Source organism: Vulpes lagopus, chromosome 3, assembly GCF_018345385.1.
Source record: "Vulpes lagopus strain Blue_001 chromosome 3, ASM1834538v1, whole genome shotgun sequence".
Taxonomy (NCBI): Eukaryota; Metazoa; Chordata; class Mammalia; order Carnivora; family Canidae; genus Vulpes; species Vulpes lagopus.
Window position 1 is genome coordinate 26,462,983 of NC_054826.1, and position 10,493 is coordinate 26,473,475.

The window sequence follows — 10,493 nt, forward strand, 5'->3', positions numbered from 1 at the left end:
CGCAGTATAGGGATAGAAGGAACATACCTCAATATCGTAAAGGCCATATGTGAAAGACCCACAGCTAATATCATCCTCAATGGGGAAAAATTGAGAGCCTTTTCCCTATGGTCAGGAACAAGACAAGGATGTCCACTCTTACCATTACTATTTAACATAGTACTGGAAGTCTTAGCTTCAGATCAGACAACAAAAAGAAATAAAAGGCATCCAATTGGCAAGGAAGAAGTCAAACTTTCACTCTTTGCAGAAGACATGATACTCTATGTAGAAAACTTGAAACACTCTACCAAAAAACTGTTAGAACTCATACATGAATTCAGCAAAGTTGCAGGATATAAAATCAATGTGCAAAACTTCGTTGCATGTCTATACACCAATAACAAACCAGGAGAAAAAGAAATCAAGGTATCCATCCCATTTGCAATTGCACCAAAACTAATAAGATACCTAGGAATAAACCTAACTAAAAGGTTAAAGATCTATATACTCTGGAAACTATAGAACTCTTATGAAAGAAATTGAAGAGGACACAGAGAAATGTAAAAGTATTGTAAATGTAAAATGTAAAAGCTCATGGATTGGAAAAACAAACATCATTAAAATGTCTATACTATGCAAAGCAATCTAAACATTTAATGCAATCCCTAGCAAAATGCCATCGACATTTTCACAGCTAGAACAAACAATCCTAAAATTCGTATGGAACCACAAAAAGAAACCAAATAGCCAAAGCAATCTTGAAAAAGTAAAGCAAAGCTAGAGACATCATGATTCCAGACTTCAAGCTGTATTACAAAGCTGCAGTCATCAAGACAGTATGGTACTGGTACAAAAACAGACACATAGATCAATGGAACAGAACAGAGAACCAGAAATGGACCCACAAGTATTGGGTCATCTAATCTTCAACAAAGCAGGGAAGAATATCCAGTGGAAAAAGGACAGTCTCTTCAATAAATTGTGTTGTGAAAATTGGGTAGCCACATGCAGAAGAATGAAAATGGACCACTTTCTAACACCATACACAAAAATAAATTCAAAGTGGTTGAAAGACCTAAGTGTGAGACAGGATACCATCAAAATCCTAAAGGAAAACACAGCCACAGCAACTTCTTATTAGACAAGTCTCCAGAGGCAAGGGAAACAAAAGCAAAAATGAACTATTGGGACTTCATCAAGATAAAAAGCTTCTGCACAGCAAAGGAAACAATCAGCAAAACTAAAAGATAACCTATGGAATGGGAGAAGATACTTGCAAATGACATATCTGATAAAGGGTTAGTATCCAAAATATATAAAGAACTTACTAAACTCAACACTCAAAAAACAAATAATCCAGTTAGGAAATGGACAGAAGACATGAACAAACATTTTTCCAAAAGACATCCCAATGGCTAACAGACACATGAAAAGATGCTCATCACTCATCATTGAGTTAATACAAATCAAAACCATGGTGAGATACCACCACACACCCATCAGAAAGGCTAAAATTAACAACAAAGGAAACAAGAGATGTTGGTGAGGATGCAGAGAAAGGGAAACCTTGTTACACTGTTTGTAGGAATGCAAACCGGTGCAGCCACTCTGGAAAATAGTTTGGCAGTTCCCAAAAAAGTTAAAAAAAAAAAAAAAGAATTGCCCTATGATCCTGCAATTGCCCTACTAGGTAAATACTAGGTATTTACCCAAAGGATACAAAAAAACTAATTCAAAGGGACTCATGTACCCTAATGTATTTTTTTAAATTTTATTTATTTATTCATGAGAGAGAGAGGCAGAGGGCGAAGCAGGATCCCTGCAGGGAGCTCGATACAGGACTCAATCCAGGGACTGCGGAATTACAATCCGAGCCAAAGGCAGACACTCAACCACTGAACCACCCAGGTGCCCCTACCCCAATGTTTATAGCAACATTATCAACAATAGCCAAACTATGTGACTTTTGATCTTGGGGATGTGAGTTTGGGCCCCCCATGGGTGTAGAGAGTGCTTAAAAATAAAATCTTAAGGGGCACCTGGTGGCTCAGTCAGTTAAGTGTCCAACTTCAGCTCAAGTCATGATCTTAGAATCCTGGGATGGAGCTCCACATCCATCTGGTTCTGCACTCAGTGGGAAGGCGGCTTCTGCCTTTGCCCCTCCCCTACTACTTGTGTGTGTGTGCTCTCTCTCTCTCAAATAAATAAAATATTTTTAAATAAATAGCCAAACTATGGAGCGAGTCGAAGTATCCATCCAATGATGAATGGATAAAGAAGATATGGTATATTTATATACCACATGGCCATTTGTAATAATGTGGATGGAGCTAGAGTATATTATGCTAAGTGAAATAAGTCAGTCAGAAAAACAAATACCATATGACTTCACTCATATGTGGAATTTAAGAAACAGGACAAATGACCATAGGGGAAGGGGAAAACAGAGAGAGAGAGGAAAGAAAACCGTAAGAGACTCTTTACAGACAACAAACTGAGGGTTGATGGAAGGGAAGTGGGGAATGGATGGGCTAAATGAGTGATGGTTACTAAGGAGGGCACTTGTGATGAGCATTGAGTTTGTTTTTGTTTTTTTTTTAAGATTTTATTTATTTATTCATGAGATACACAGAGAGAGATAGAGAGAGGCAGAGGGAGAAGCAGTCTCCATGCAGGGAGCCCGATGTGGGACTCGATCCTGGGACTCCAGGATCACGCCCTGAGTTGAAGGCAGATGCTCAACCGCTGAGCCACCCAGAAGTCTCCTATAGTTCTCTTTTTAACTAACAATAAGCTGAGACCAACACAAAACACTGTATTGGCTAAAGTCCATACTACTCAGATTTCCTTAGTTTATACTTACTGTCCTTTTTCTGTTCTAGGACACCACATTACATTCACTCATTCATCAGGTCTCCCAAGGCTGTAACAGTTTCTGAGACTTTTGGTTTTGGTTACCTTGACAGTTTTGAGGAGTACTGGTAAAGTATTTTGTAGAATGTTTGTCAAGTAGAGATTTGTCTGATGTTTCTCTTATGATCAGATGGATATTACGGGTTTTGGAGAGGAAAACCAGAGGCAAAGTGACACTCTCATCACATCATACTGATGGTACATACTACCTACATGACTTTCACTGTTGATGTTAACCCTGATCACTTGCCTGAGGTAGTGATTGTTAGGATGCTCAACTAAAGATGCTATTTTCCCTCCTTTGTATATTGTACTTTTAGAAGGAAGTCATTGTGTGCAGCCCACATATAAGGGATGAGGAGTTATCTTTCATCTCCTTGACAATAAAGTATATACATAAATTATTTGAATTTTTCTGCATGAGAAATTTGTCCCTTCTCCCATTTATTTATGTATACAATAATTTATATCAATGTGTACTAATGACTACTTATTTTACACTTTGTGTTATAATCCATTACTACTTTCTTTATTTTTCTACCCAAATTGTTCCAATTTTGGTCATTGGGAGCTCTTTCAGTTTGTTTTTATGTCCCTTTGACATAACATATCCTTTGCATTGTGGGAGAGTTTTTAAATTTGAGATCTTCATTACTTTCTAGTACTATATTATACTTCAGATTTATTGTATACAGTCTTTGTCCCAGTCCTAGAGCCAGCCATTTCTGCAAGGTGCCTTTTACTTCTCTTCACCCTTTACATTCTCCAGTACAACATCTGGATGATAGATGCACTCATTGGTACTGAGACATCATTGCTTCTAGGAAATGATGCAACTGAAAAAAGCAAGAAAATAAAACCTGTATTTATATATATGTATATGTATGTATATATATATATATACCTATAAATATTTCTATATGTCACCATCTTTGTCTATATTAGGCTAAACATGAGGTCACACTAATGTTTCCAACTCTAGATCATTACCCCACAGATCATACTAACCTCATCTCCTTGCTTACCTGTAACCTCCAACAGTGACACACCTAGCTCCCACCATCGGCCATCTGTTTGCTTATTTGTTCAATTCTAGTATGCATATATAGTAATTTCAGAATTGTTAACCTGTACCCCTGTGAGAAACAATTTTATCAACTAGAGTAGAATACCTCAGTACAGTTCCTTTTGCAGACACTCCACTTATTTCCAAAGTTACTCAGGTCAGCACTGTTTCACCACCACCACCCCTACCCCTATAGTGAAACTGTTTCATATATTTATAAAGCAATTAGATTGGTGTGTTACGTTCTTATTACATCTGGGATCTTCCATTTTCTAAATGATTTTTTTTTATTATACACATTGTTCCACTCTTTGTGCTATAAAGTTCTATGAGTTTTTTTTTTAAGATTTTATTTATTTATTCATGAGAGACACAGAGAGAGAGAGAGAGGCAGAGGGAGAAGCAGGTTCCAAGCAGGGAGCCTGACGTGGGACTCAATCCTGGGTCTCCAGGATCATGCCCTGGGCTGAAGGCCGCGCTAAACCGCAGAGCCACCAGGGTTGCCCAGTTCTATGAGTTTTAACAAATACATGTCATATATCCATCTCCAGAGCATCACAGAACATAGTTTCATGATCTCAAAAAGACTTACTTCCCCTATTCAACCCCACCCCTAAACTCCTGGAAACTACTAAACTGTTTATCATCTGTATAAACAAGTCACATAATTAAACCATACAGCATGCAACCCTTTCAGACCAGCTTCTTTCACTTAGCAATATGCATTTAAGATGCATCCGTGTCTTTTCATAGCTTAGTAGCTCATTCTTCTCTATCACTGAATAGGAAATGTTGTACTATGGTTTGTTCATCTATTCACCTACTGAAGGACATCTTGGCAGCTTGCAGTTTTGGATAGATATAAATCGAATTGCTATAAACATTCAATGTGCAGGTTTTTGTGTGGACATAAGTTTTCAATTCACTTGGGCAAACATCTAGGAGTGTAATAGCTGGATCATATGGCAAGACAATGTTTAGCTCACCATATTAATAGATATCTAGTAGTATGGTGCTATCTCCTTGCTGTTTTAATTTACAATTCCTTAATGACATAATGTTAAGCATCTTTTCATATACTTATTTGCTATCTGTAATATTTTTTTAGTAGGGGCTTTCAGATCTTAGGCCCATTTTTAAATTTAGTTGTTATCTTCTTGTAGAGTTTGAAGAGTTCCATACACACACACACACACACACACACACACACACACACATATATATATTTATACTAGATTCAAGTCTTTTTACAGATACGTGTTCTGAAAATATTTTCCCCATCTGTAGCTTTTCTTTTCATTCTCTTAACAGTATCTTTCATAAAGAAATTTTTAGTTTTAGTATAGTCCAACTTAACTAAATTTTTCTTTCATGTGTCATGCTTTGGGTTATATATCTAAAAAGTCATCATCAAACCCAGGGTCACCTAGATTCTCTTTTATCCTCTAGAAGCTTAATAGTTTTGCATTTTACATTTAGATCTATGATACATTTTGAGTTAATTTTTATAAATGGTATAAGGTCTATGCCTAGACTTGTTTTGCATGTGAATGTCCAGTAGTTTCAGCATCATCTGCTGAAAAAAACTATCCTTTCTCTTCTGAATTGCCTTTGATCCTTCATAAAAGACCAGTTGACAATATTTGTGGGAGTCTTTTTCTGGGCTATCTATTCTGTTCCATTGATCTATTTGTCCATTCTTTGCTGATACTATGCTATCTTAATTACTAGAGCTTTATTGTAAGTTTTAAGTCAAGTATTGTCAGTCTTTAGACTTTGTTCTTCTTCCATACTGTGTTGGTTACTCTGGGTCTTTTGTCTTTCCATATAAATTTCATATTTTTTTCAATACCAACAAGATAACTTGCTGGGATCTTGATTGGAATTCCATTGAATCTATAGATCAAGCTTAAAAGAACTGACTTAACAATATTATGTCTCTCTATCAATGAACATGGAATATCTCAACATTTATTTAGATCTTCTTTGATTTATTTCATCAGGGTTTTGTAGCTTTCCACCTATAGACCTTGAATATATTTTTAGATTTATACCAAAATATTAAATTTTTGTTATAATAAAAAAATGTGTTGTTTTAACTTCAAGTTTCAAATGTTCATTGCTAATATACAGGAAAGAAGTTGATTCTTACATATTAACCTTATTTTCTATGACCTTGATTTAATTACTTATAGTTTTTATAGTATTTGTTACCAATTCTTTGGGATTTCCTGCATAGACTATCATATTATATATGAACAAAGACAGTTTTATTTTTTCTTTTCTGATCTGTAAAAGAGATCATTTATTCATTTATTCATTCATTTATTTATCACTTATTTGTTGCCCTGCTGCATTAACTAGGATTTCCGGTAAATACTAATATAATAATCACTCCCTCCATAGTTTTCCCAGTACATAACTAGATCATGATAAAATTTAATACTTGTATTGACCTAATAGTCGGAAGGTTAAGTAAGGGCAGATCCAGAGGTGAACCAACATAATATTGCTGCCTGCCTCACAATCTTCAAGAAAGGGAGACTCTGTTTTCCTACAGTCGAAAGTTGATGCCACATCTGTAAACATAGAGAGCACAAGAGAATCTGCATGCTCAAGTTTATGTACCAAGATAACATCAATCATATCAGGTCTTAAGGTTTCACTCTTTATCAGGCACTTATCTTTTCTTTAAGATTTTATTTATTTATTCATGAGAGACACACACACACACACACACAGAGAGAGAGAGAAGCAAAGACACAGGCAGAGGGAGAAGCAGGCTCCCTGGAGGGAGCCCGATGTGGGACTCGATCCCAGGACTCGATCTCGGGACTTGATCCCGGGACTTCAGGATCACGCTCTGGGCTGAAGGCAGGTGCTCAACCACTGAGCCACCCAGGGATCCCCTATCAGGCACTTATCTTTAGCATAGATTTGGCTAGGCTGAGAATTCAGCCTTTTCCAAAGTTCTGCCACTCTTAAAAATGAGGTTCTATGCCTGATCTTCATCTCCATCTCTCCCTCACTAGTAGAAAAATGAGATCACTTTGAAAGCTATGTAAGCTGTCCCCTAACTCTCACACTTAGCATGAAATTGGTGATGGATTGTCCTGAGCCTATGATTTTCTCTTTTCAATGGCAATCAACAATACCCACCCAATTTCACAATTCTTATATTCTTTCTCTGCTATCTTCCAAATGCCAGAGATACTGAACAAGCCAGTGCAAATTCTTCCCCTATACACATTCCCATTCACCACAGGTAGAAGTTTCAACAGTTGTACTTCTACCACATATCATAATAGATTATTGTAACTGATGATGAGGCATTTCTATTATACTGACAGAAAATGATCCAACCTGGGATCCCATTCTTAGAGTGTATGTCCCACTTCTAGAAACAAATGTATTAGGTTAAGTTCCCTAGAAACAGAGCCTGAAATAGGGTTTGTAGTATACATAATTTATTTATTTTTTTAAAATACTCTTAAGGCATTTATTTATTAAAACGTTCTCTGCCAAGATTTCACATTAGCTTGAAATTCAAATCAGTCTTTACATTTCTCTACTGAGGACTCCACCTCAGTGTATGACATAAAATCACCTTCTCCAGCAGTGAGTGTTACCAGCATCCACACAGTGAGCCCCATGGTCGGCCTCTCTGTTCCCCAGGTGACCCAACTAGATGTTAATACTGCTCTGCTACAGGGTAAAAGCTCATATCTCAAACTCATTGGAAAAGGGGTGAAACTTCTGCAAAGTGCACTTTAAGAAGAGGTACTGTTTGCTCATGAAAAGAAACCAGTGAGTCCTCTAAGAATAATAAAAGGGGATATTTTACAGTTAAGCACATGATTTGGAGTGAAGAATTCGGATGTTGCTCTGCTGGTCCAGGCTGTTAATACTCTTCTTGTTCCTCCTGTGGGCCCCCTTCATCAGATATCACAAAGCCCTTATCTGTGGAATAGAGAATGTCCACGATCCTCTGCAATACAGGGTTGTTTTCCCCTTCTTTCTCCTGGCAAATCAATTCAATGTTTCTTAGCTTTCCAAAGTAGAAATCTCTCTCTTTCTCCAAGTCTTCGACGGTAAGTTTCAATACATTGACTTGCTGCCTCAATTCAGCTGCTTCATCATCCCCGTTGCCCACACCAGGATTCTTTTGCACCACACCGGGGCCAGCCTTAGGGGTTGCAGTAGTTCTGTGTGTTGCAATAGGCCTCTGTGGAGCTGCACTGCTAGAGCTGAGAGTTTTCTACGGTTTGTTCAGAGCTGGAGCAACAAGGGAGGGAGCCACTGCAGTTTCCTGACCTTGTTTGGCAACTACAGGGTCATAGTCTTTTCCATCATAGTTTGCATCAAAAAATTTATTGAACCACTGAACAAATTCAAAATTGTCCTGAAACTTCCTTTTACTAATTTGTCCACAGGAATTATTTTGCCAACACCCATTCTCTTAAAACCTGCTTGTAGTATTTTGAAGTTCTGGATGTATTCACGCTCTAGTTTAGCCTGGAATTTCACTTTCTTCAAGGCAATGGAGCCAGGGAATAGCATGTCCATAAGCTGACAATAGGCAGCCCCTGAGCACAACTGTTCAATCTTTGTCAGATTCAGCTGCAGAGACTCATTGATCCAGGCCAGCATATCATGTTGACTTAGGTTATCCCTGGTGACGGACGTTGAGTGTATGTTCACTGCCATCTTCGGCTCTCGGTGGGACCGCGTCCACTGCCTGTGCCGGGCTTCGATTCTGCCTTCGTCTCGTTCCGGGTTTGTAGTATACATAATTTATTGAGACAATGCCCTTTGGAAAAAAAAATTCTATGGAGAGAGAATTAGGCAGAATTAGGAAAGGAGAAGGAGCCACGCAAAGGTGGAGTCTTTGATGAAAGCGAGCTATAGTTTAATCCACAGGATGAGGCTCAGAAGCATAAACCCAACACAGGTTAACCCTTCCCAAGGAAAAAAGCCAGGCTTTTATGCTCCTACATTCATCATTCACTGGCTCAGGAACATCCTCAGTGGAGATGTAACTGCCAGGGGTAGATGGTTCCCATTAAAAGAGGACCAGTTAGGGCCCCCCCCCAGGTGGCTCAGTGGTTGAGCATCTGCTTTTGGCTCAGGTTGCAATCCCAGGGTCCTGGATCCAGTCCTGCATCAGGCTCCCTGCAGGGAACCTGTTTCTCCCTCTGCCTATATCTCTGCCTTTTTCTGTGTGTCTCTCATGAATAAATAAATAAAATCTTTTTTTAAGAAAGGATCAGTTATCTGAGGATCAGCCATGAACTGTTGACACAGCATCTGACAGCATGGATGCACCACCTGGTAAACGGGAATCTGAGCAAGACAACACGGCACTACTACAAGTGTTGAAAAAAGAGTCTTTTCAATATATAATGTTAGGTCAATTGGATATCCAGTTGACTCAAAATACATTAAGCTTGAACTTTCCTCATACTATATTAAAACATCAATTCTAATTTGATTGTGTATTTACATATGAAAGGTGGCACAATGAAAGTCCTTTAAAAAAAAGTATACTCTATACATTATTAAAGTAATATGATTTTTTTCAGTATAGAGAGAGTATACATGAGCAGAAGGAGAGAGAGAGAGAGAATCTTAAGCAGGCTCCACGCCCAGTGCAGAGCCTGACATGGGGCTCAATTGCACAACTCTGAGATCAAGACCTGAGCCAAAATCAAGAATCAGATGCTTAACCAACTGAGCCACCCAGGCACCCTAAGATTTCCTAAACATTACACAAAAAGGCATTATTCTTAAAGAAAATGATGGTGGAATTAGTAACTTTTGTATATTTAAAGACCTATTTAAAAGAATGAACCATGGGATCCCTGGGTGGCGCAGCGGTTTGGCACCTGCCTTTGGCCCAGGGCGCGATCCTGGAGACTCGGGATCGAATCCCACATCGGGCTCCCGGTGCATGGAGCCTGCTTCTCCCTCTGCCTGTGTCTCTGCCTCTCTCTCTTTCTCTCTGTATGACTATCATAAATAAATAAAATTTATAAAAAAAATAAATAAATAAATAAAAATAAAAGAATGAACCAAATAATGAAAGAAGATATGTGCATGTAGACATCTGTCCAAGGTCTCATACCCAGAACAGATGACATATTCCTACAAAGCAATAAGAAAAACATTTTTTTACTGTTTAAAAAAAAAACAGTAACATTTTTTTAATTGACAAAAGACATAGCAGGCACTTCACAAAAGAAGTTACCCAAATGACTAATAAACATAGGAAAGGGCTCTTGAGTTCATTAATCACCAGAAAATCTGAAACCATTATATATCCATCAGAGCGACTGGAAATAGAAGATTAACAATAAGTGCTGGCTAGGATGTGGAAAAACTGGAACTTGAATACACTGCTACTGGGAAGGTGAATTATTATAGCCACTTTGAAAATGTGCTTAGCTGTATCTACTGAAAGAGAATATCTGCCTATTCAATGAGATATAAATTTCATTATTAGGTAAATACTGAATAGAAATGTGTACCTCTG

The 10,493-nt window shown here is 38.0% G+C and overlaps 1 pseudogene; it reads right to left on the minus strand.

The window, feature by feature from the left end:
* Positions 1–7,862: 7,862 nt before the first annotated feature.
* LOC121488136 lies at positions 7,863–8,668 on the minus strand (annotated as a pseudogene).
* Between the last annotated feature and the right edge of the window lie 1,825 nt (positions 8,669–10,493).